Here is a 22,853-nt window from a genome sequence, read left to right on the forward strand (position 1 = left end):
TCACTCTCCAGGCTTGTGACTCATGTCAGGAGCATCTTCTCCCTCGGTTGAAATCCACCGAGGGTACTCAGTCAGGCGAGGGTTTTCCCAGCAGCCCCCTCTTCACACTGTGTGTTAGAGACAGCAAGTTTGAAATTCTGTTCAACCACACTGATGATACAATTGCTATTTTATAGATTCCATTGGATAAATACCTTAATGCCTTGTCTTAAACCCTTGTCTTTTTATTCTCTTTTTGTATTTTTAAATTCTATTTTCCCCTTGACATGGGCATTTTTATCATAACTGATCTCACTTCTCCAAAAGAACATTATTATTTTTATTTCCTTGTAGAGAATGCCCTTGTTCCTAGAAAGAGACTTTCATGATAAGCCCACTTACAATTTCTGAGAAATTACTCCCTAACGTGAAGTGTATTTTACAAGTGGCCAGAATGCCACAACATTAGCAAGCTTTGGTAGAGCTCAGGGCAGTACTTATTACTTATTCTTGCTTGAACTGCTGTTTCTAGCAGTGCTGCATGTACTTTAAGAAGCTACTAGAATGAATGATAGGTGGTGGTGGTTGGTGTGGATTAAGCTCATGCTATTGCTGGTTTAAATAACAGTGATGCCATATTGAAGGTCCAAATCCATGCCAGCCTCCTCTAACTTCCTGGGCATTTTACTTTCTGACACACAGGAGACTTCCTAAGATGGCATTTTTCCCCTTAATACACTGAGAGCATGTCATTATAAAGGAGCCTACACTCAGAGAAATTTGGCATGTAAAACCCTTTTGTGAAGTCTGAAGGTCACTTTCTTGGATTCTCTCATCAACGCTTTTCTGCCAGGGCAATGTGGTCAGCTCCTTGAACTACAGTGGCTTGCAAAAAGGTATTTCTACGTACAGCTGGTATAAAACCAGGAATGAAAGATTAACTTGTAAGTCTGTGTGTGTATACAAAATAATGACGGTAGTTTATATTTATAAACACTGTAAGCTCGACACTGAGCAATCTGCACACATTATTTCATTTAACCCTTGCAAATATTATGCCCAGCTCCAGATGAGAAAACACCTAGCTGTTAAGTGACGGGACTGGCATTTAACCACAGGCAGCCTGATTTCAGTACCAAATGTGCACACTTGTATACACACACACACACACAGTCCTACAACACACACATGTATCATATATACATTCATACACTCTAACATATTGTAAATGCTTAAGAAAAGGTTTCTGGATGGACATGTGACAATACTTTGTTAACCACAGGATCTTGGCAGAGGGTGTGAAATTGTGGTCAATGCCTACTTGTTACTCTTGTTGTTCACTGTTCAGTTGCTAAGTCATGTCTGACTCTTGTGACCCCAAGGACTGCAGCACGCCAGGCTTCCCTATTCTTCAATATCTCCCAGAGTCTGCTCAGACTTATGTCCATTGTGTCGATAATGCCATCCAACCATCTCATCCTCTGTCTCCCCCTTCTCTTCTTGCCCTCAATCTTTCCCAGCATTGGGGGCTTTTCCAATGAGTTTGGCTTTTCATATTAGGGAGCCAAAGTATTGGAGTTTAGCTTCAGCATCAGTCCTTCCAGTGAATATTCAGGGTTGATTTCCTTTAGGATTGATGGGTCTGAGCTCCTTGCTGTCCAAGAAACTCTCAAGAGACTTCTCCAGCATCAAAATTCAAAAGCATCAATTCTTCAACCCTCAACCTTCTTAATGGTCTGACTCTCACATCCATACATGACTACTGGAGAAACCATAGCTTTTACTATATGGACCTTTGTCAGCAAAGTGATGTTTCTGCTTTTTAATATGCTGTCTAGGTTGGTCATAGCTTTTCTTCTAAGGAGCAAGCATCTTTTAGTTTTATGGCTGCAGTCACCACAGTGATTTTTGGACCCACTCTTCTAATCCTTTGAAACAAACAAGTATTACTCTTGTACTTAAAAAAACTTATTGAATTTGCTGAATGTGTTTCCACAAGAAATGCTTATTGAGTCATTGAATGTTATGAGTAGCTCATTTTTTTCTTTTGCCTTTGGAAGGAGAACTAGGAAAACTGGGTGGAGTGAAAAAGCATACAGTTAACAGGGAACAACATCTTAAGACCTTCTTGCTTTTCAGTACTTCAAAGACAGAAAAATCCACAGACAACTTACACCCGCCCAAGAGGCACTGCATCTCTCAGCTCATTCCTGCGTCAAACCCATGAACTACAGGAGTACAAGAGAATCTGTTCATGGGTTTTTTCTTTTTTGTTCAATTTTCTTTAAACATTCTGACCTCCATAAATGCCTCTTCTTTGATGCAGGCTGCTTTGAAGATGCTTATGGCACCACGATACGATACCAAGTACTGGGCTGGTATAGCCGTGGACACCTTGAGGCAAGCTCTTCACCCCCGAAGGTGAACGCAGCAGGCACTCTGCGATCAGCGCTGTATCTTGCATTTCCATATCACTTTGCGGTTTGTGCATTTTAATGCTTCTTCTTCCCTCACTGCTTAGTGAACTCAGCTTTTCCCAGACTGGACCTTGGCTTTCTTATTTGATTGTTTTTGTGCTCTGCCCTAGCTCTGTTCCTTGGTGTGGCCGCTGAGCCTTTCTTCGTGTTTGGCCATTTGTGTGCTTCTGGGAATTGTCTTTTCATAGCTTTTGTCCATTTTCCACTGGCTTGTCTTGTTCAATGCTTTATAGGCATTTTTACACAGTAAGGATATTAGTCATTGGGAATAGCAGTAATAATAGTAGATAAAGCAAACTGAATGCTACTCTGTGCCAGGCTCTTTACTAAGCACCTTAGACGCTGCACTGAATTTTCATTCTCATTTAGGAAACCGAGTCACAGAGAGGCAAGCCTAGCAGGCTGGCTTCTAGGCCAGTGCTCCAAACGTGTTCTTATATTACTAAGGACCCCCTAGGCCTCCCACATGCCTTTTATACCCTTTTTCTGAGGTTTTTTCAGGGTGACAGCTTCCTTTTGAAATCCACAGCATACTTTTTAAGGCTAATTGTATCTATTTTCAGGAATTCAATTGTCCTAACACATAGATGACAGGCTTCCCCGGGTGGCTCAGTGGTAAAGAATCCCCTTCCAATGCAGACACTGCAGAAGACACGGGATTGATCCCTGGGACAGGAAGATCCCCTGGAGGAGGATATGGCAACCCACTCCAGTATTCTTGCCTGGAGAATTCCATGGACAGAGAAGCCTGGCGGGCTACAGTCCATGGATCACAAAGAGTCAGACACGACTGAGTGACTGACACATAGATGATACCCAAATCAGAACACCATTGTTCACCCTTCTAGGTCCATGTATCTGTCTTCCTATGTCTCCTTCCAAAAATTCATCGGGAACTTCAAATTGAAGTGGCAGTAAATCAGATCCCTAAATTAAAGGGAGGTCTCAAAGGTTGCAAGGGCTTGGGATCCAGAAAACCCAAGATTTGAATTCAGATTCATGCCCCAAGGGCTCATGATAGCAGTACCTAAGGTCTAAAGTCATCTACACAATGAGAATAGTAATAATATCGACTTTGCTAGGTAATGGTGAGGAATGACTCAAGGAGTGATTATTTCTGGGCACAGAATAACAAATGTTAGCTTTTTTCCCCCTAAAGACCTGTTCTTCCTCCTGGTTTCTGGATTGCATGGGGCACCCAGTCCTTCAGTATGGTAACTAGTGGTCCTCGAAATGATTAGAGCCCAACCTTCCTAGTGGCTTCAGGTCAAATTCTGGCTCTACCAGTTTCCTGCTGTCAAATTAATTCTCCAAGGTTCAGTGTACTCAGGCGTGAAATGGACTAATGAGGGTAGCCAAGTGTGGGATTTTGGGGAGATTAAATGTTCCAGTCCATGGAAAGTGCTTGCCACACAGTATGTGGTGCGTTCACTCACTGAGCATTTATTGAGTACCTACTACGTGCCAGGCATATTCTAGGCACTGGTGACCCAGCGGTGTACCAGCCAGAAAACGTGTACACGGCCACATGCTGTGTATTCCACTTGCGATCTGCTCACCAGGAAATTCTTTGTAATTTTCCACGTGACTGCCTTTTTCTTGTTCTTACTTTTTAAACTTTGCGCTGGTACCCATGTGCTTTTTTTTTTTTTTTCTCCACGGCCCTAGACGAGTGTAAGAAAGGTTTTGAGAATCAGGTGCCCCTGTCCGCGATCTAGCTGACGCCGGCCAGCCTGCGGATCCGAACATCACCCGGGGGTCTCTGCTTGGGATTCCTAGAGAAGGGGTGGGCGGAGGAAGATGCCAGGAGCTTGCGAGCGCGGCCAAAACGTCTTGAGACGACCGCCACCTTTAGATCTGCTCGGTACCAACCAACACGATTCCGGAGGGGCCTGCCCTCCTGGACCTCGATCCCGGGCCCCAGCCTAAAGGAGGAAGAGGAGGAGACGCCAAGACAGGATCCTCGCCGGGGCCCCAGGAGACGAGGCGCCACACCCCGGCCTGCGAGCGCTCCCCCTCCTGGCCTCTTGGCGCTCCGGCTCGGCCCCGCCCCTCCGCCCACACCCCGCCCCCGCCTCCCGGCCCCCGCGGCCCGCCCCTCCTCCAGCCTCCTGGACACAGCGGTTCGGCCCCGCCCCGCAATGGTTTGGCCCCGCCCCTGCTTTTCCCACCCTACTCAGACCCCGCCCTCCGACATGACCACGCCCACTAATCTTTCCTGCCCCGCCTCCGCCTTTTGGCCGCTTTCCAGGCCCCGCCCCTCCGAGCTTGCCCCGCCCCCTGCCTGTCCGCACCCCGCCCAGCCTCCCGGGCCCCGCCGCTCGCCCCTCCTCCAGGCCCCAAGCTACAACGGCTCGGCCCCACCCTCTGCTTCTTCCAGCCCCACGCCCTCCTCTCCGCCTCCCCAGGCAGGTCCCGCCCTCCGCCATGACCACGCCCACCACTCATTCCCACCCCGCCCCCGCCATTTGGCCGCTTTCTGGGCCACTCCCCCTCCGAGCTCGCCCCGCCCCCTGCCCGCCCGCGCTCCGCCCCTGGCTCCGGGAGGCCCAGGCTAGGACCCGGTCGCCTACTAGTCCTGGGAGTCGTCCCACCCCTGTCTTCCCAGGGCTCTCGGCTCCGACTCTGTCCCCTACCGCCCAAGGCGCCCCACTCCGGCGCAGGACCACCTCTTCCCCGCGATCCCGCCCCGAGACCCCGCCCTCTTGAGCCCGCCCTGGCCAAGAGTCACCCCCGCCCCACCACTGCTGCCCTCTCCCTGGTCCCCGCCTCCCGCGCTCCGCCTCGCGCGCCCCGCCCCGGCGCGGGGACCACCCTCAGCCCTCCCAGGCGGGGGCTGAGCGCTCCCGGCACTCTCGGCGGTCCCGGCAACTCGCTTCCGCCGCGCGGTGGTTCCCGCGGATCGGCGCACGGTGCCGGCTCGGGCGCGCTCCCAGACCGCGGGGAGAACCGCAGGAGCCCGCCGGACGCAATGCGAGCCAGGTAGGCAGGCTGCGCGCCCGGGCCGGCCCCTGCGGGCCGCTCCAGCCCCGCGCCCGGCCGCGCTCCCGCGGCGCCTTCTGGGGCTCCGCGGCTTTGCACGCCTCGCGGGCGCCGATCGTTTCTCCGCCGCCCGAGTTCGGGGTTCCGGGGGTGCCCGGGCGCGGCTGGCGCCGGACGGCTTCGGGAAGCCTTGCGCGCCCCTCGTGCTCCCCGGGGACTCCGTCACCTCGGTGCAGGCTGGCCTGGCTCGGGGTTCCGGGAGCCGAGCCGCACTTACGGCCCCCGCGTGAGCCCGGCAGATCCCCCTTCCCTGGTCCTAGCGAGGTGACCCTCCTCGGCGACTGTTCGCGTCCTCGGGGCCCTCGGCTCGGGGGGCCGTGGGTGCTCCGAGGGCTGGAGGCGCCGGGGCTTTCTCTGGCGCGGGTCCCGGGCGAAGGGAAGGGCGCGCGGTCCGGGGTTAAACTTAGTGACAATGCGTGTTTCAACTTCTTCGGGGACCCCCTCATTTTAGGATGGAAATGAGAACCCTGATTTCTGGCTTGGCCGTCCGGTGACCCACAGCCGCGAGGTGACAGTGGCGGCGGCGGCGGCGGCGGCGGCGGGCGGGCGGGGACGACTGGCGGAGACGCACGTTGTTAAGTGGTGTGTCGCGGGAAGGCGGCTCCGCGGTGCGGGTTGGTGGTCTGTAGGACCCCAACCCTGGAGGTCGGTGGCTCCCACCCCGGGCCGGCCGGGTAGCTGGGGGGACCAGGCCACTCTGGCCCTTCTCCCGGGGGTGTCGGGCGGCCCCCGGTGCCGCCAGAGGGACGGCGGCCGGGCTTCCTGCGTGCGGAGAGGCCGGTGGAGCCTTACCGTTCAATGCGATTCAAAAAGGGAACCCGGGCAGGATGTTATCCGCGCTTTTCTTTCCAAGTTAGTGCCGCTAGATCGGTACCGTGTGTTTTATCAGTAGTAAGAAGTTCACACAGAACTTTTGTTCGGATCACAGCAACACTGTATTTTCTGGGTGGAAAGCATAGAAATATAGACAGTAAAACAGAAACCATCATTGATCCCACAGTTCTACCGGCTTCAGTATTTACCTTCTTTGATATTCATATTGCACCCGCTTGCTGATCTAACCGGTAAGTTTAGACGTGGAACCTCTCTTGACTAAATGGAAGCAATCCCTTTGTGAAGCTCTCCGCCTCCCCCCTTCTAAACCTGATTGTCTCTGAGCATCAAAGTTTGGGTGTCTGGGCCTGGCTGCCTTCTCAGGCCCCATGGGTCCCCTTTGCAGTGGGTGGTGTTTTCCATGCCTTCTGCAGGCCCGAGATGGAGAGAGAAGCTGGCAGTCAGCTAGACCAGTGGCTCAGAGGGGATTGGCTTTGGTTTGGGTTCCTTGCCTTGTAAAACTGAAGGTAATGATTCTCAATCTGCTTCTCAGGGCACCATAAAAATTAATGGGTGGTTTGCAAAGCGTTTCGACATCCTTGCATGGACAGCGGCTGTACTTTGAGGGGCTAGGAAGCATTTCATTCGTGTCCTTTGCTTTCGTCATCAAATAAAAGTCTACCTCCCACCTGGTCATCCCGTCTAGGAAATGGGAGTGTCCAGTGGAGTCTGGAGAAGGTTCCCGGCTCCCTGCTCAGCACAGTCTGCCCAGGCCAAGTCCCTCAGGAAATGGTGGGGTGGGGGGCTTGGAAGGAGACAGAACCCCCTCATCCATCTCCCCCATCTGCTTTCTGCACATGGACCAAGAGTGTAAGGGGGCTTTGACATTAAGGCCCCAGGGTTCATAGGCCTGATGTTGAGGCCATGCTGATCCAAGAAGAAACAGTTAGTTCTGGGAGGACTCAGACAGTGAACAACCCTGGCTTCCTAGGCATTTGTTTTACGGCACTCTTGTTTACCAAATGAACAATGACCCGCTCAGGTCTGCGGTGCCTGAGAAGCTTCTGTGAGCTTTATTTTTTTTCCTGTTGTCCCAAGACTCTGGCACCACGCTTTAAGGGGCTTTTTAAAGCAATTGGGAGGGACTCGGATCATTTGTTAATTTTGGATACTGAAAGCTGGAGCCGTCAGAGGTGCCACACAGGTTGCCTTTTGTTCCCCTGGCAAAGCAGCCGTGACAGAAGCGCCTCTTTCTGTAGCAGGTCTGGAGGGTTCCAGTTTGTCATTTGATAGTCTCATTTTTTTTTTTTTAATTGTCACTCCCACCAGCACTTTGTTCTGCCCAAGAGCTAGGAGCTGAGCACAGACCAGACACAGGGGGCTTTCCAGAAGGACCCAGAAAGTGGGCTGGATGAGTTACTGATAAGTATCCTTCCAGGCTCCTGGGCTCTTAGTGTTGTGCCTGGAATGTTCTCTGAGTTGGGAGGAAGGGGGGAGTCCTGGATTTTCTCCTCTGCTGTTTGCTAACTCAATTTCTAGTCACCCTGCAGCCTTGAATTGTTTCCCTGCAGGCTGCTTCAGCAGACTTTTTTCTTATTCTAATGGTACTGGTGTGATAATAAGATATGCTAATAGGAACGAGGTTGACCCCTGGGTCCTTGGAGGCTGCTCCTGTGTTTAAACCCTGGCTTGCTTCCGGGCCGGTTTAGTGTGGGAAGGATGTGTGCACTTCCTTCTTGCAAGACAGGAGCCCACCTGGCTTCCCTCTGCTTCTTAGGGGAGCCCTTGGCCCGAACAAGGTTAGAAGCCACTTCACTGGGCCCTGGCTGACCTTACCGCAGCTGGGGGCAAACCACTGTGGCTCCCTGTTTGAGGAACCAGGCTTGTGTGTGACTTGTGGGCTCGGGGCCAGCCACGTGGGTTTTCCTTAGCTTGGTTAGTTTTAAATTTGACACCTGAATTGGGCCACGTTGCAATTTTTCTTCTGAGAATTGGAGTCAGTCCCCTGGGATGTGTTTCCTAAGGCCCTGGAGATGGGCACTGGAACTGCTTTGTCCTGAGGGCACCGCCTGACAGCCGGGAACTGGGGCGGGTCACTGAACAGCTAAATAGCCTTTACCGTGACCTCAGGGCCAGGAGGGGAGCCCGGGGCAGTCCACTGTCGACACTCAGCTTCCGGCAAGCTGGATCCTGCCTCCCCACTGCTTGCACAATAGAAGCCCCACATTCTGCCTTCACTCTCCAGAGAGTGACAGAAAAAATAATTCAGCAAGCCCCTAAACACCCAACTACTTACCAGGGTCTTCCAGGGAGTCTGAGCCTGCTTCTCCGTGGGCTCTGCGGGCGTCGTGTGTTACTGGACAGCATCTGATGCATTCAGGACCGGAGTCTGGGGGAAGGATGTTGACAAAAGAGTGTGTGATGTGATTCTAGGAAGGGTGAAATTCTTTGTAGTTCATCACCGCCTCCCATCCGCCAAGTGTACAAAATATCTTCCCAAACCACTGGTAAGCAAATATGGACTTGTAAGTTAAGATTTGGGGTGTTGTAATAAGGATCCCTTGGGCTTCCCAGATGGCACAGTGGTAAAGAATCTGCCTGCAGGAGTCATGGGTTCAATCTCTGGGTGCCATCTCTGGATCAGGAAGATCCCCTGAAGGAGGAAACGGTAACCCACTCCAATATTCTCGCCTGGGAGACTGCGTGGACAGAGAAGGCTGGCCAGCTACAGTGCATGGGGTCACAAAGAGTTGGCCACATCTGAGCACAAAACAGGGATTGTGTGATGGACCTGATCCAGCATGCAGACTTTAAAATCCTCACAAAAACCGTGAGGGTTTCCCTTTTACAGGAAGACCACCGGCATTGAAGTCGCTCTACCAGCCTCATTGTCCAGTAAGTGCTCAAGCTGGGGTTTAAGCCTGGACCTGCCTGAGCCCAGAGCTCTTCATCACATCTCCCCGTGTGCCGAAGTGGAAGAAACAAGTCACACCTTCGGGAGCGTGAAGACACAGGCATGGAAATAGCAGAGTGCCTACCTCCTTTACACAGTGATAACACAAAGGTGGTGAAATCTTCAAAACCTGAGAAGTCTTTGCAGCCTAGATGGAAGGCAGTCTGTTTGCACCTTTGTCCCCCAGGGGGCCGTGCCCTTGCACCCTATCTACAAGGTAAAGTTTGATGTATTTGGAAGATGGTGATTTTGAAGTTGAGGACAGCTCAGAATCTGCCCTGAAGTTTGTCCTTGTACCATGAAAAGAGGGTATTCTGGGCAGATGAGGTCACTAGAATAAGATTAAGATTATAGGAAGGCTGTTAAGTAAATGTAAGATAAGGTCCACCTTCCACTGTACAATCAAATAAAGGACATACTAATGAGATTATTCTTATCTGCTCCATGAAGCCTCGTCTTCAGGGAACTCTGAGCTGATGCCTGGTAGCCCAGCTCTTCTGAACCAATTGAAAAGAATCCTTTCCATGAAAGAGTTTTTGTGGTTCCAAATTCTTATTAAATCACCCTCTTCTCTCTCCCCCCTTCCCTGTTCTCCCAGCCTGCTTCACTGAGGAAAATGCTGCCCCATTCTCATGAAACAGGGAAGCCTGCTAAGGTCTGCAGGCACAAAAGGAATTTAAAGGTTTCCTTGGTCTCTGAGCCCGAAGTGTGCTGGTCAACCTGCTCTCAGGGAAAAAACAAAGTGCCTTGATGATTGATCAGCCAACTGCCCTGGTGTACATCCTGCCCCCATGGCTGAGCTCTAGCTGCCAGTTGGGTCTGGCAATATTATTACCAAGTATCTGAGACTCTGTGTAGCCAGTAAGAGTGGGCTCCAGCTTGCCTTTCATTGCACTGAGCTCACCGGCCCAGCCCCCTTGTGGAATGGGTGAAATGGTTGCCTGGCTTCTGCTTGGACCATGGCTGCCCGGGAGCTGTATGTTCTGAAAGGATTTGGGTGTCGCTGAGTAGCCTAATTTGGCCAGCAAGAGTTGGGTGCTTCAAAACTCAAGGCTCCTATGTGTGTATGCGTGTGCGCTCAGTCATGTCCTCGTGGTCTGTAGCCCACCAGGGTCCTCTGTCCATGGCAGTTTTCCAGGCAAGAATACTGGAGTGGGTTGCTGTTTGCAGGGGATCTTCCTGACCCAGGGATCAAACCCACATCTCCTCCATTGGCAGGCGGGTTCTTTACCTCTAGCGCCACCTGGGAAACTTTAAAAGCTCCCCAGAGGAATCAGCACTCTGATGTGTGTCCAGGGTTGAACTCCACCGAGGTAGGGAATTTGTGTAAGAAGGAAACTCGGGACTAGGCGTGGTCAACTCTGCTTTTGAAACCAAGGAGTTGAACCTTTCCCGTGTGGAGTGAGGGAGACAGAGCCGGCATCCACAGGGGCTTCCTAGGATCGTACAAGGGGAGAAGGGAGAAACTCGGTGGCTGAGGGCTCTTTAAGAGTCTGAGCTTGGTTGCACATAAGCTGATTACTTTTTCTCCATCATAATTAGCAGTCAAATTTATTTAAAATGTAAGTGCTTCCTTGAGAGGCAGCAAGTGTGTGGGAAGGAGATGGGCTGAGCCAGGCTTGTGAGCTGCTCGGGACCAGGAAGGGACCACCAGGCCTGGGACGCAGGCTCAAGGAGGCATCTGTCTCGTGAGATACACACGCAGGGTCAGGGGGCGGCTGTGGAGAGGGGGCTAGCTGGGGGCTCACTTCCTTGGAGTCGAACCCATCACCCCGGAAGAGCTCCCTGCAGGCTTGAGTGAGGAATCAGGCCTGGGAGCACCCGTCTCAGTCCCTCCGTGGTGACAAGGCGGGAAGGCCAGGGGGCAGAAGGCCAAAGAGACAGCTGGAGGTGGGAGAATGTGTGCCCTTTGACCCCAAGCCCAGGAGGAGGTTGGGGTGTGGAGGAAGGGGTCTGGGAGCCCCATGCAAGCAGGACAATTCTGGGTCATGAATGATCAGAGAAGTAACACGTGGAAGGGGGCCCCTGGGTTTGGTTTGTTAGGGCTGTGTGATTGTGCTCCTGGGGAAGCGCCTAGAAAACCAAGGACGAGACACGTAGCCCTCTGAGACACGTGTTAGTGTCATTTGAGGATGTCAAGGCAGGATGGAGCTGGAAATATGTCAGAGGGGCTGGGATGCTGGGGCTCTGGAGGCCTGGTGGGGGGTTGAAGGGAGGGGGCGTAGGACCAGCACAGAGTGATGGAGGTCCAGTGAGGGGTGAGTGGCCCCAGGGACTGTGAGGGCAAGAGGTGGGTGTGAGAGGTTGTCATGGGGACTGACTCTTTAAAAAAAACCCTCACCACCGCCCCTACCCCCCATGCCTTTTCATGTTGTACATCTGCAGCTTGTTTTTACCAGCCTTTTCCGGGGTGAGGGGGGCCATCCTCATTTGTCCCCAAGACCCAGCTCCCTGAGTCTCCTCAGGGAAGCCTTCCCTGACTGCTGAGGTCAGGACCTGACTGCTGCTTCCTTGCTGTCATCCCCCTGGGCAGGGCTCTGCTGGTCAAGGGGCTGCCCTTCCTTTTTCTCCGCATCCTTGCTATACAAACAGCGCATCCTGTGAACCAGGAGGGAGCAGGGTGGGGACCAGGGCAGTGACTGCCCTGTAACCATGAAGCAGCGATGCTGATGGTCTCTTCTTATCTTCATAGCTAAAAATTATGCCAGAGGAGGAAAGCAATTCCATGAATAATAATCAACTGACTTGTAAATGCTGCCCAGCGGTCCCCTTGCAGCTCTGCCCTTTGCCTTCTCATTCACCCCAACTTCCTGCCTTTGTTTACCTGTTCGTGCTATCACCCTTTTGGAAAGGATTTTAATTTTTATAACTTTAGGATACAGAAAAGTACAGCTCTTCCTTGACATCAAATGGAGTTATGTACTGATAAATCCATTGTATGCTGAACATATTGAAAATGCATTTAATACATCTAAGCTCCCCAGCGTCATAGCTTAGCCTTCCCTAACTTCAGCGTGCTCTGAACCCTGTTAGCCCACAGCTGGCCAGAGTCATCGAACACAAAGCCTGTTGGGTAATGAAGTGTTGAATAGCTCACATAATTGATTAAATATTGTACTGAAAGTGAAAGACAGAATGAGTGTCTGGGCGCAGAATAGTTTTGTGTCTGTTCTTGGCCCCAGCGGTCACTCCCTGCCCTGCCCAGCATCACGGAAGAGCGTGGGACACATGTCCGCTAGCCTCGGAAAAGAGCGGAGTTCAAAATCTGAAGTCCTGTTTTTACTGAGTGTATGTTGCTTTCAGTCTGGTAAAGTCAAGAGATGTAAGTCAGTTGTGCGTGCCTGTGCTTAGTCGCATCAGACTCTTTGGGATCCCATAAACTGTAGCCCGCCAGGCTCTTCTGTCCATGGGATTTCCCAGGCAAAAGAATACTGGAGGGGGTTGCCATTCCCTTCTCCAGGGCATCTTCCCAACCCAGGGATCGACTCCCGTCTCCTCCGTCTCCTGCACTGGTAGGCGGGTTCTTTACCACTGAGCCAGCTTGTTGTTCAGTCGCTAAGTCGTGTCTGACTCTTTGCAACCCCATGGAAGGCAGCCTACCCGGCTGCCCTGTCCTTCACTGCCTCCTGGAGTTTGCTCACACTTATGTCCAGTGAGTCAGTAATAACATCCAATAAGTCAGGGACCATCTGTAAATGGCACATGTGAAAAATGCAGCTTCGTTTAAACATTTCAAAATTACCCTAAGAATCGTCGTTTTGACAAGTGGTGTCAGATGTTTGTGTGTGTCCCTTAGAGAAGTGGAAAATAAAGCCTCATGTTTGAAGTTAACTGGGGATGATGGCTGGAGCCACTGTTCTGCATATAGTAATTCATGTCAAGCTCTGGGCTGGGCCTGTGACCCAGGGCCTCTCACAGTAGCTGGTGGTGGTGATGGCAATGGTAGTAGAAGCAGTCAGCTGCCAGGGTCTGCTCTCACTTTCCCTCCCTGTCATCCTGGCCCAAATATCCTCTGGCAGAAGGTGTGGTTTTTTTTCCCCCTTGTGGCTTCGGAAATCAGTGTTTATGACATCTTAAGGAGGGAAACTTTATTCTGGTTTTGTGCTGGTCCACAGCCATTTGGCTATTTCACCTTTCTGTCCTGCATGAGGAGACCAAAGTTTCAAATTTTGATCACATGTTTCTTTTCGGTCAGCCAAATATGAAACAGTCTGATTTGCACAACTGAAAGTCATCAGAGGACATTCAAAAATTAAGTGACTGACCATCCATCATGTTCTAAGCACTGTTTTTTGTACCCGAGGCCATTGTCAGGGCAAACTGGAACGTGACAAGTTCCTTTTCTCAGGGATGTCTCCAGTGGTCTTTGTTGAGATCTGTTTTATTTTGGGTGATGTCATGGGCTTCCAAATCCCACATACCTGTCTGTGTTTGCATCTTTGGCTTCTGTTTGCTTCTGGCTTTGACCTTGGACACATTTTTGGACTTTTTTGAAGCTGGGCTTTCTTACCTGTAAAGCGGTGTTGGTGGGACTGAACTTGCCTGGTGGGAGATTTTCATGTGGAGAAATGGACCCTACTGCATCACCCCCTCTTGTGAGCCCCGTACCTGTCCTGGGGAGGTTTTCATGATTCTGGCCTTTTGGAATCTTGTGCACACTTGTAGATTTTTAAAAAATGTTAAGTAGAGATTTTGTGTGATGCCTCACCATCTGAATTAAACAGGAGTGCAGGGGGTTGATATTATTTAGGTATTCAATCTGACGTTTAAAGAATGTAAGTGTTGACATTTAAAGATGATGGTAAGTGTCTAAGGATTAGAATCTCCAGTCTTTGCCCTGTCTCTGAAATTCCTGGTGCAGGAAGAGAGGTGAGGGATGGGGTTGGCAAGTTTCACTCCAGTCTGAGACCTGGGGTGGGGAATGGTCCTGGCTTGTAGGCGGGCGGGGGGGGGGGGGGGGCGCCAGCTGTCAGCGGCTGCTCTGTGCCTCTTGCAAGAAGGCCTGACGTGTTCTCGCTACCTTGGGGGGTCGGGGAAGAAGATGAAGCATCTAGTGTTCAACAGACATCTTTTCTAGATATATGAATTGTTTTGGGAAGAGTTCCTTGTGATTTTTCATTCTTAAAAAAACCGTGTCCACTTAAGTTTTTTTCCATCCCTCAAGTAATTATGTGTTCATTTTAGAACCGTGGTGTGTGTGTGTGTGTGTGTGTGTGTGTGTGTGTGTACGTGTATGTTTTAGTCACTCAGTTGTGTCCAACCCTTTTTGACTCCATACACTATACCCCAGCAGGCTCCTCTGACCATGGGATTTCCCAGGTAAGAATTCTGGAGTGAATTGCCATTCTGTTTTCCAAGGGATTTTGCTGGCCCAGAGATCGAACCTGGGTCCCCTGCATTGCAGACAGATTCTTTACCATCTGAGCCATCAGGGAAGCCCCTTTAGAAAGATTAGAAAATGCAAAAAAAGAAAAAAGTTCACAGTGGAATTCTGCCACTCAGGGTAACTGCTCTGGGCATTTTTGTGTCTTTTAGATAATTTCACATGTAAATCTAGATCCTTCCAAAAGGAACAAGATGGTGGAGTAGGAACTTGGTTTTTTTGTTTCCTAGATGCCTGATGCATAGTTATCCTTCAATCAGTCCTTCCCTGTTGAATGAATACTATGCTTTTTACCAAAAAATTGTTGATATACCTTCAGATCAATAAGTACAGATTTGCATCCTCAGTTTTACTGTCGATCTCTTCAGGGATGCATCCTCTTAATTTAACAAGTCCTTGTTCATAGACAGTTTCCAGTGACTTTGAAATTATAAACAGTACTGCAGTGAACATCTTTCAATACATGTAAGTTTTTTCTTCCAATGATTTTCTTTTCTTTTATTCTTAACATCTATAAAGAACTTCTAACTTTATTAATGATAGGGTGAATGTATAATTGGAGGAGGAAATGGCGACCCACTCCAGTATTCTTGCCTGGAGAATCCCATGGACAGAGGGGTCTGGTGGGCTACAGTTTATGGGGTCACAGAGTCGGACACAACTTAGCGACTCAGCACACACACATGAGGAACTGTAACAACATGGCCCTCAGGAGACCTGCAGATCTTTTTGACATGAGTCCCATGTGCGGTCAGGTGTTACAGTGGAAGCCCACCAGTCACTTACAACCCTCCTGTATTTGTAAACTGCAGTCCTCCTAAATGCTTTCATGTACTGTCTGCCTTTTCTCTCAGAAATATTTATTAATTTTCAGTCAAAAATACTGAGGCTATTACTCACCCATCCGTGTATTAAATCAGCATTTATTGAGCATTTACTTGTGCTTACAGCGAACATAAGAGAGAAAACAGACACAGGAAGCAAAGGAAAAGCACAGATATTTACAAAAAAGAATTGGCAGTGTTGAAAAAATGATTCCTCAGTGATCACAGACACTGAGTTTCCGGGGCTAGTGAGCTGGCCTCCGGGCTGCAGAGCTGGCCTTACAAGCAGGTGCCCCTGGGGGCTTGGACCTTGGTGAATTCTCTGTACTTGGCTTCCAGTTCTTGTTTCCAGAACCTGATTTAGTTACTGCCCTGACAGACCCAAGTTAACTAGACTCACAGTGACTGATGTATAAACCCAGTGCTGCTATATCTGTCAATCAGGGGAGATGTGATTACTGAAAGGATGATGTGTCTCAGCTTATGGGGTTGGTTCTTCTGCAGGCTGGTCACGAGGGCATCTGGATGACAGATGTGGCTCTGTCCAGAACAGAATTGAAACAAGACCGGTGTGGGGATGTGGAAGCTCTCTCACCCCCTCCTAGCTAGAGATCCAAGAATGATTAGGCAAGCTTCCCTCACCCCTGTCACGCCCTGGCGTGGCTCAGATGGTAAAGAATCTGCCTGCAACGCAAGAGACCTGGGTTTGGTCCCTGGGTCAGGAAGATCCCCTGGAGGAGGGCATGGCAACCCACTCCAGTATTCTTGCCTGGAGAATCCCATGGACAGAGGAGGTTGGCAGGCTACAGTTTATGGGATCACAAAGAATCAGACACAACTTAGCGACTGAGCACACACAAATATATAATCGCTGCTCAGAAAAGCAAGTCCAAAGGGAGTAACATTTGGGAGAGTTCCTCTATCTGTTGAGTGAAACTTGGTGAACTTTGAGATCAGTCTCAGCCTCTCTGGCACTCCTTTGCAGGGAATTGATTTTTTTTTAGTTAATCAATTAATGTATTTATTTATTTGGCTGCACCCAGTCTTAGTTGCAGTACTCAGGATCTTGAGTTTCAGCATGTGGGACCTAGTTCCCTGACCAGGGATTGAACCCCGGTCCTCTGCATCAGGAGCCCAGATTCTTAGCCGCCAGAGCACTGGGGAAATCCTGGGGAGTTGATTTCTGACCATCCAGGGGCTAATGTGCTCTAACTTGTGAGTTTTGGTAGGCGGGGGCTGGAGGTGCTCATCACGGTTTTAGGGAATGTACACACGTGCCGGTTTCAGAAACAGTACCGTATGGGGCCGTCGTGTGTCCTGTAGCCTGGGAGATGTTTCTGTTGGACATCCTCGGGGCCCTCCCCCTGCTGGAAAGGGAAGCGGCTGACGTCCATGCATTCGGCTTCAAGAACTGCCACTTGGAGCTCTCCAGGCTCCTGTTGCTATGGGCGTCAAGAGTGATCCATGGGGCTGTCCATGTCCCTTGGGGAGCTGCGACCTGACGGACTGCACTTTGATCTGGCACACGGTGATGGCGCAGACTTGATTTCTGAGACCTGTGGGTTATTAAGGGCAGAAAGTACTTAATACCTTCCACTGATGGTAAGGCTGTAATTTTGATTTCTAGCTGTGGTCTGGCGTCACAGGACTTCTTCCTTCTGGCAGGAGGGGAAAGCTGAGTTATGGGCGGAATGTTGGTTGGCCTGTGTCTTGAGCGTGGTTTGCAGGAGACCTGACTGCCTCCTCTGTCTTGGCACCCGGGTTCCTGTGAGTCATCGTCCACCTAGTGTAGGATGAGGCAGCACTTTTCGGGCTGCCCAGAAGGCAGGAGGACTGCTCTTTCGTCCTGGTCATTTGTCCTGGCTGCCAGGCCCACCTCATGGAGTTCGAGGGGGTGGGGAGCCCCTAGATCAAGCTTGAGAGCCAGGCCCTCTTGTAACTCTCCCCCCTGGCGCCTTCCCCTCCTCGTTAGGGAAGGGGAAGGCGTGTTTCACTTGGACTCATGCATTTGCTTCCTCACTGTGAGCCAGATTGGGAGTGGGGGGTGGGGAGGGAGGGGGTGGAGAGGCTACCAGGGACAGCCTCTGTGCTGGGAATCGGCCGCCAGTGTCCCAGGAGAAGAGGTCAGAGCTCCCCAGGTGTGCTGGAGGGCAGGACTGGCTCCCCAGAGAAGCCCTGCTAATTGGGGTGCCCCGAAGGAATTGAGTGGAAGCCCAAGGGATACTTAGGCATGGCGGGCGGTTGGGTGAATGCCAGGAACTAATAGATGTGCTAGTTTTCTGGGAGCACATGGAAGGGATGGGAAACGCGGGTGGCAGGTGTCTAGATGGAAGGGTGGGTCCTTCTGGTCGTCAATCAGTTTTAACTTTTATCTCAGGCCCCTGGGAAGATGATGACAAGGAACCTGACTCGCAAGGGGTCCAGAAGTTGAGCAGATGACCATGCCTCCCTGCTCATATCCGTGATCCTCCGCAGCTACCTTGGGGTCCCCTCCTGTTGCCCCACTCTGCAACCCACATGGGGAGCCACACCCTTCAGACCTACTGTGAGAGTATCATAGAATCATCTGAATGTTTAAACGACCACCCTGGACAGTTTTAAGAGTGACCTTCATTGCCCAAATGACACTCAGCAACTGGGCCAGCTGTCGGATTATTGAGTCATAGCATCTCATATTCCAGAAAGGAGGAGGTGTGGATCAAGATGCAGAGGCTTCCCAGATAAAACGACGTTGGAGGGACTTAGTGAGATAGATCCGAGCGCCTCGCCCTGGTCAGTGGAGTCCCTGGCCGTCTCTGAGCACGGCCGTCCCCGCCCCCCCCGAGCCTGGCGCTCAGGGCCGCAGGCAGGATGAGTCCTGATTTTCCTTGTCAGGTTCTCACCGGGCCTGGCAGTCATCCCCCTCCCACGGCCCCCTTCGCCGCCCTCCTTGAGTTGGTAGCCTCAAAGTTGCGGCTTTCCTGGCCTTGCAGAAGGTTTCTGTGTCTAGCGCACATTCACCTGGCTAATCCTGTGTCTACTTCTGGGGAAAACCTCCAGTCCCACCTTCTGTGCTAGTCGGACAACCCGCTGTTCTCCACGCTCTCGGAGTAAAGCCGTTCCTTTATCAAGGTTGAAAGGGACAGAACTAAAAGCTGGACAATGATGTCATAAATACCGCATTTTTTTTTTTTTTGTCATTAGTGAAATTGTCAAGAAATTGGCCGCTTGCTAAATGGAGGGTCTGATGATTATTCTGGGAAGAAGCAGGGCTATTTTGTTGAGCAGGAATGTGCAGAGCAGAGGGTGACTCCCGTGGGGACTGGGTGTTGGAAGGCTGTGAGTAACAGGTGAGCAAGGCCTTCAGGACAAAGTGCCGATTCACGGCTTAGCAGACCACTGTAAATTAGGCGTTGTGGGAAGATCTTGCGCGAGTGTGATTTTGAATATGTCAGGCTGCTTGCGGTTGTCCTTTGCCTTCAGGTTTTACTGCTGGGAATTGCAAATAGGCAGCTCCCTAGAGCTCACACACCAGGCTGGCGGGAGTGTACAGAAGTGGTTTGGGTGTGAAAACTGATGGGCCAGTCTGGGGTGGTCATCTCCCCATTCACCTAAAACCCCCTCCGTTGTCTTTAACAAAACAAAGTAAACTGTAAATTTAACATGTTCGGGGGAGAAAGAGGAGAAAATGTAGCTAATATTTGTCAAACAGCTACAGGCGGTCAGTATAACAGGTGCTCTCACTTTTATTATAGAAGATCCTTCTAAAAGCCAGCGGGCTTCCCTGGTGGCTCAGATGGTAAAGCGTCTGTCTGAAATGTGAGAGATCCGGGTTTGATCCCTGGGTTGGGAAGATCCCCTGGAGAAGGGAATGGCAACCCACTCCAGTACTCTTGCTTGGAAAATCCCATGGACGGAGGAGCCTGGTGGGCTACAGTCCATGGGGTCACAAAGAGTCAGACAAGACTGAGCGGCTTCACTTTTTCTAAAAGCCAGCAGGGTAGGTGGCTTTGCTCACATCTTCCAATGATGAAACCGGAGCCAAAGAGGGTAATTATTGTGTCCCTGGACACAGGGAGTATCCCAAAACCCCAGGGAGTAAGCTGTTATGTGTGGTCCTTATGCCTGGATATTAACTGAGAGGGTTATTTACCCAAAGCATGAATGCCAGGCTCTGCGTGCAGCTGTTCCATTGTGGAAGCGTACACTGTTACAGTGGGAGGATTAAGTGCATTGAAAATGACCCCAAACCAGACATTGCCCGGGAGGACATTCATTCACTGGCACCTGTCAGATCAGAGCTGCGGTGGCGTTCTCACCTTGACCCCCATGTGGCATGCCGCTCGCTTCCCGCCGCCATGAACTCGTCTTAGACCCTGGCATCGTGTTTTAATGTTATAGTGACTCTTTCCTCACATCCTGCATTTGAGGATGCCTGTGCCTTGAACCCCCTTAGCTTCCTTTGAATTACAAGAATACTCAGAAACTTCAGAAATAGTTCTTTTCATCAGTGGCAAGCAGTGCTGGAAATCCCATGCACAGAGGAGCCCTGGCCTGCTGCAGTCCCTGGGGTTGAAGAGTCCGACGCGATTTAGCAGCTGAATCCGAGAATCTGATTAGCCCTTATATGTTCAGCTAAGTGCAGTATGGGAAGCTCTCACTTACGGGCCTGGTGCCCCTGGCTTACCTGCCTGCCACCCACGGAGGAGCCCCACCAGAGTTCCCTCCATCAGGTGAGGGCACCACCTGGTCCCCTGTGATCCATCCAAGCACAGCTGATGGGAGAGAAGCGGGCTGAGGTCCACCAGCAGGTCCGGGACTCTGGTTATCTTGGTGATGACTAATGGAACATCCCAGGTCTTGCCTTTTTGAGTGCTTGATCTCAAGAGGGAATTTTTGAAAGTAGCAACATCAGGAGTACCGTGGGTGGTGGTGGGGTTACAGTTGTGTTTCTGGCATAGGACATCCCAAGGAGCCACCCAAGTGCCTCGAGCCAGGTGACCCCGATGCCATCCTTGTTGTTTTTTCCTAAGGCATCTCTTCTTTTTATTTTAATATCCTCTTTAACCCAAGAGCTCTTAACATTTAGTATTTTCCCTTGTCTCTTTCCTCCTCTTCCTTCCTCTTACTTTCTACTCAACCGGAGTCAGCGATGCCCTGGCAGTTTTCTTCTGTAGAGGGTGTTGGGATTTCCAGGTTGCTTCTCATGTTTGCGAACGCGCCTTGCATACTCGGTCGGCAGTTGCACTTTCTCCAGGACATGCAAGTGGATGTGGATCAATTAAATTATGTTCACTGATTACATGACGTGTCACGTGCTGACAGAAGGCGCTCAGTTTGCTGTGCTGTCAGATTCGAGGGTCGGGCTCCCATTTCCCGACAGGACTGTGGTTTTGTCGTGTTCCCTGGATCAACTCTGACAGCTTCTCCGTATATATGAGCTGTTCTGGCAGCTTATTGGATCTTTAGATTGATTCACCGTTTTGTCAATCAGAAAACCCTCTCCCGTGTGTATTCAGTGTTTGGGGCCTCAGTTGTACCTTTCTCATCGTGCTTTACCATCTTCCTTCCTGGGTCATTTTCAGATGTGTGTCACATGGAGTCTCAGCTTTTCTTCTTCCTGGGCCAGTGCTCCTTCCTGGACGTCATATGTTGGTAAAAATCATACTCTTGGTTCCATCACTGCCTCTCCCATGAAGGCTTTGCTTCTTTTCTCCTCCTGCTGAGTGTGGTTTGGAAGTTAAACGACCCGAGACCGTGGCTGTAGTTGCCTTCATTGAAAAGGAGGGCATTTTGACGAAAGGCGCTTGGTGTGTATCCAGAGCCGTGTCGGGACTCGGGTCTGCTGCTCCTCGGGCAGAGCGAATGTTTCAGCCTGGATTCCTCCCCAGGTTCCCTCTTCCCAGGGTCCAGGGGCGCTGTGTTCCCCCAGTGATATGGCTTCTCTGATGCTGCAGTGTTCTCTGGGGCAAGGGTTCTGTCATCAGTCGGGGTTTGCAGCCTTGAGTGATGTTGTGTGCCTTGACACTTCAGGACTTTGGGGGTCCCCCTCCCCAGCGTGCAGTCCCGTCTGTGTGCCTGGGCGGTGGTGTGTTGTCACGTGGACTGAGGGTTTCGGTGGGACCCTGCAGTCACGTGACACAGGGCACTGGCCTCAGCTGGGCCTTGCGTGGCTCTGTGACCGGCCTCTGCCTGGGAGGCCGACCCCACTCCTGTTCTTCCCGCTCACCTGCTCATCAGTGCCCTAGCAGACACGCCGGGGGGCTTCAGTGCGCTAGACACGGTTCAGTGGTGACCTTTGCCGAGAACTGAGAGCAGGAGCTGATCGTGTTTATTCTAGGCCTGCACACTTCTGAGGCCTTCCTGGTTTCACAGAGCAATTCTGGCCTTTTCAGCCCGGCCCTGGGTCTGGCAGGCTGTTCTTGAGCTTTCTGTCTCCAGCCTGCCCTTCTCTGCACCGGCCCGCTGGTCCCTGAGATGCCGCTTTGTTCCCAGTGTGATGTGTATGGACCCTTCTCCATAGGCTTCGAGGATAAATGCCTCACACAGACACTCACACACAGTAGCCCTGAATGTCTTCCTGTTTTAGTTCCAGCTACATTGGTTAGATATAATGGTTATCTGAAACTTAAAATACAAACATTCAAAAAATTAAGATCATGGCTTAAAACTCAAGATTCAAAAAAACTAGGATCATGGCATCTGGTCCCATCATTTCATGGCAAATAGATGGAGAAACAATGGAAACGGTAACTTTATTTTCTTGGGCTCCAAAATCACTGCAGATGCTGACTGCAGCCATGAACTTGCTCCTTGGAAGAAAAGCTATGACAAACCTAGACAGCTTATTAAAAAGCAGAGACTTTGCCGACAAAGGTCCATCTAGTCAAGGCTTTGGTTTATCCAGTGATCATGTATGGATGTGAGAGTTGGACGTAAAGAAAGCTGAGCACTGAAGAATTGATGCTTTTGAACTGTGGTGTTGGAGAAGACTCTTGAGAGTCCTTGGACTGCAAGGAGATCCAACCAGCCATTCTAAAGGAGATCAGTCCTGGGTGTTCATTGGAAGGACTGATGCTGAAGCTGAAACTCCAGTACTTTGGCCACCTGATGCGAAGAGCTGTCTCATTGGAAAAGACCCTGATGCTGGGAGGGACTGGCAGCAGGAGGAGAAGGGGATGACAGAGGATGAGATGGTTGGATGGCATCACTGACTTGATGGACATGAATTTGAGCAAGCTCCGGGAGACAGTGAAGGACAGGGAAGCCTGGGGTGCTGCAGTCCATGGGATCACAAAGAGTCGGACACGGCTGAGTGACTGAACTGAACAGTGGTCAGAACCGTCACCATCACTGGTACCTTGGACTGGCCCGGACAGCATCCTTCCTTTGCTGCTGGACTT

The 22,853-nt window shown here is 51.0% G+C and overlaps 1 protein-coding gene across 2 annotated transcripts in view; it reads left to right on the forward strand.

Moving 5' to 3' along the window:
• The first annotated feature begins 5,218 nt into the window (after window positions 1–5,218).
• Window positions 5,219–22,853, forward strand: part of SH3BP4 (SH3 domain binding protein 4) — a 95,465-nt gene continuing 77,830 nt past the window's right edge. For both annotated transcript variants that reach the window (XM_043876140.1, XM_043876141.1), the window contains exon 1: window positions 5,219–5,438. The gene's annotated coding sequence lies outside the window, so the exon portion shown is untranslated. The remainder of the gene's footprint in view (window positions 5,439–22,853) is intronic.

This window comes from Cervus elaphus, chromosome 20 (assembly GCF_910594005.1).
Source record: "Cervus elaphus chromosome 20, mCerEla1.1, whole genome shotgun sequence".
Taxonomy (NCBI): Eukaryota; Metazoa; Chordata; class Mammalia; order Artiodactyla; family Cervidae; genus Cervus; species Cervus elaphus.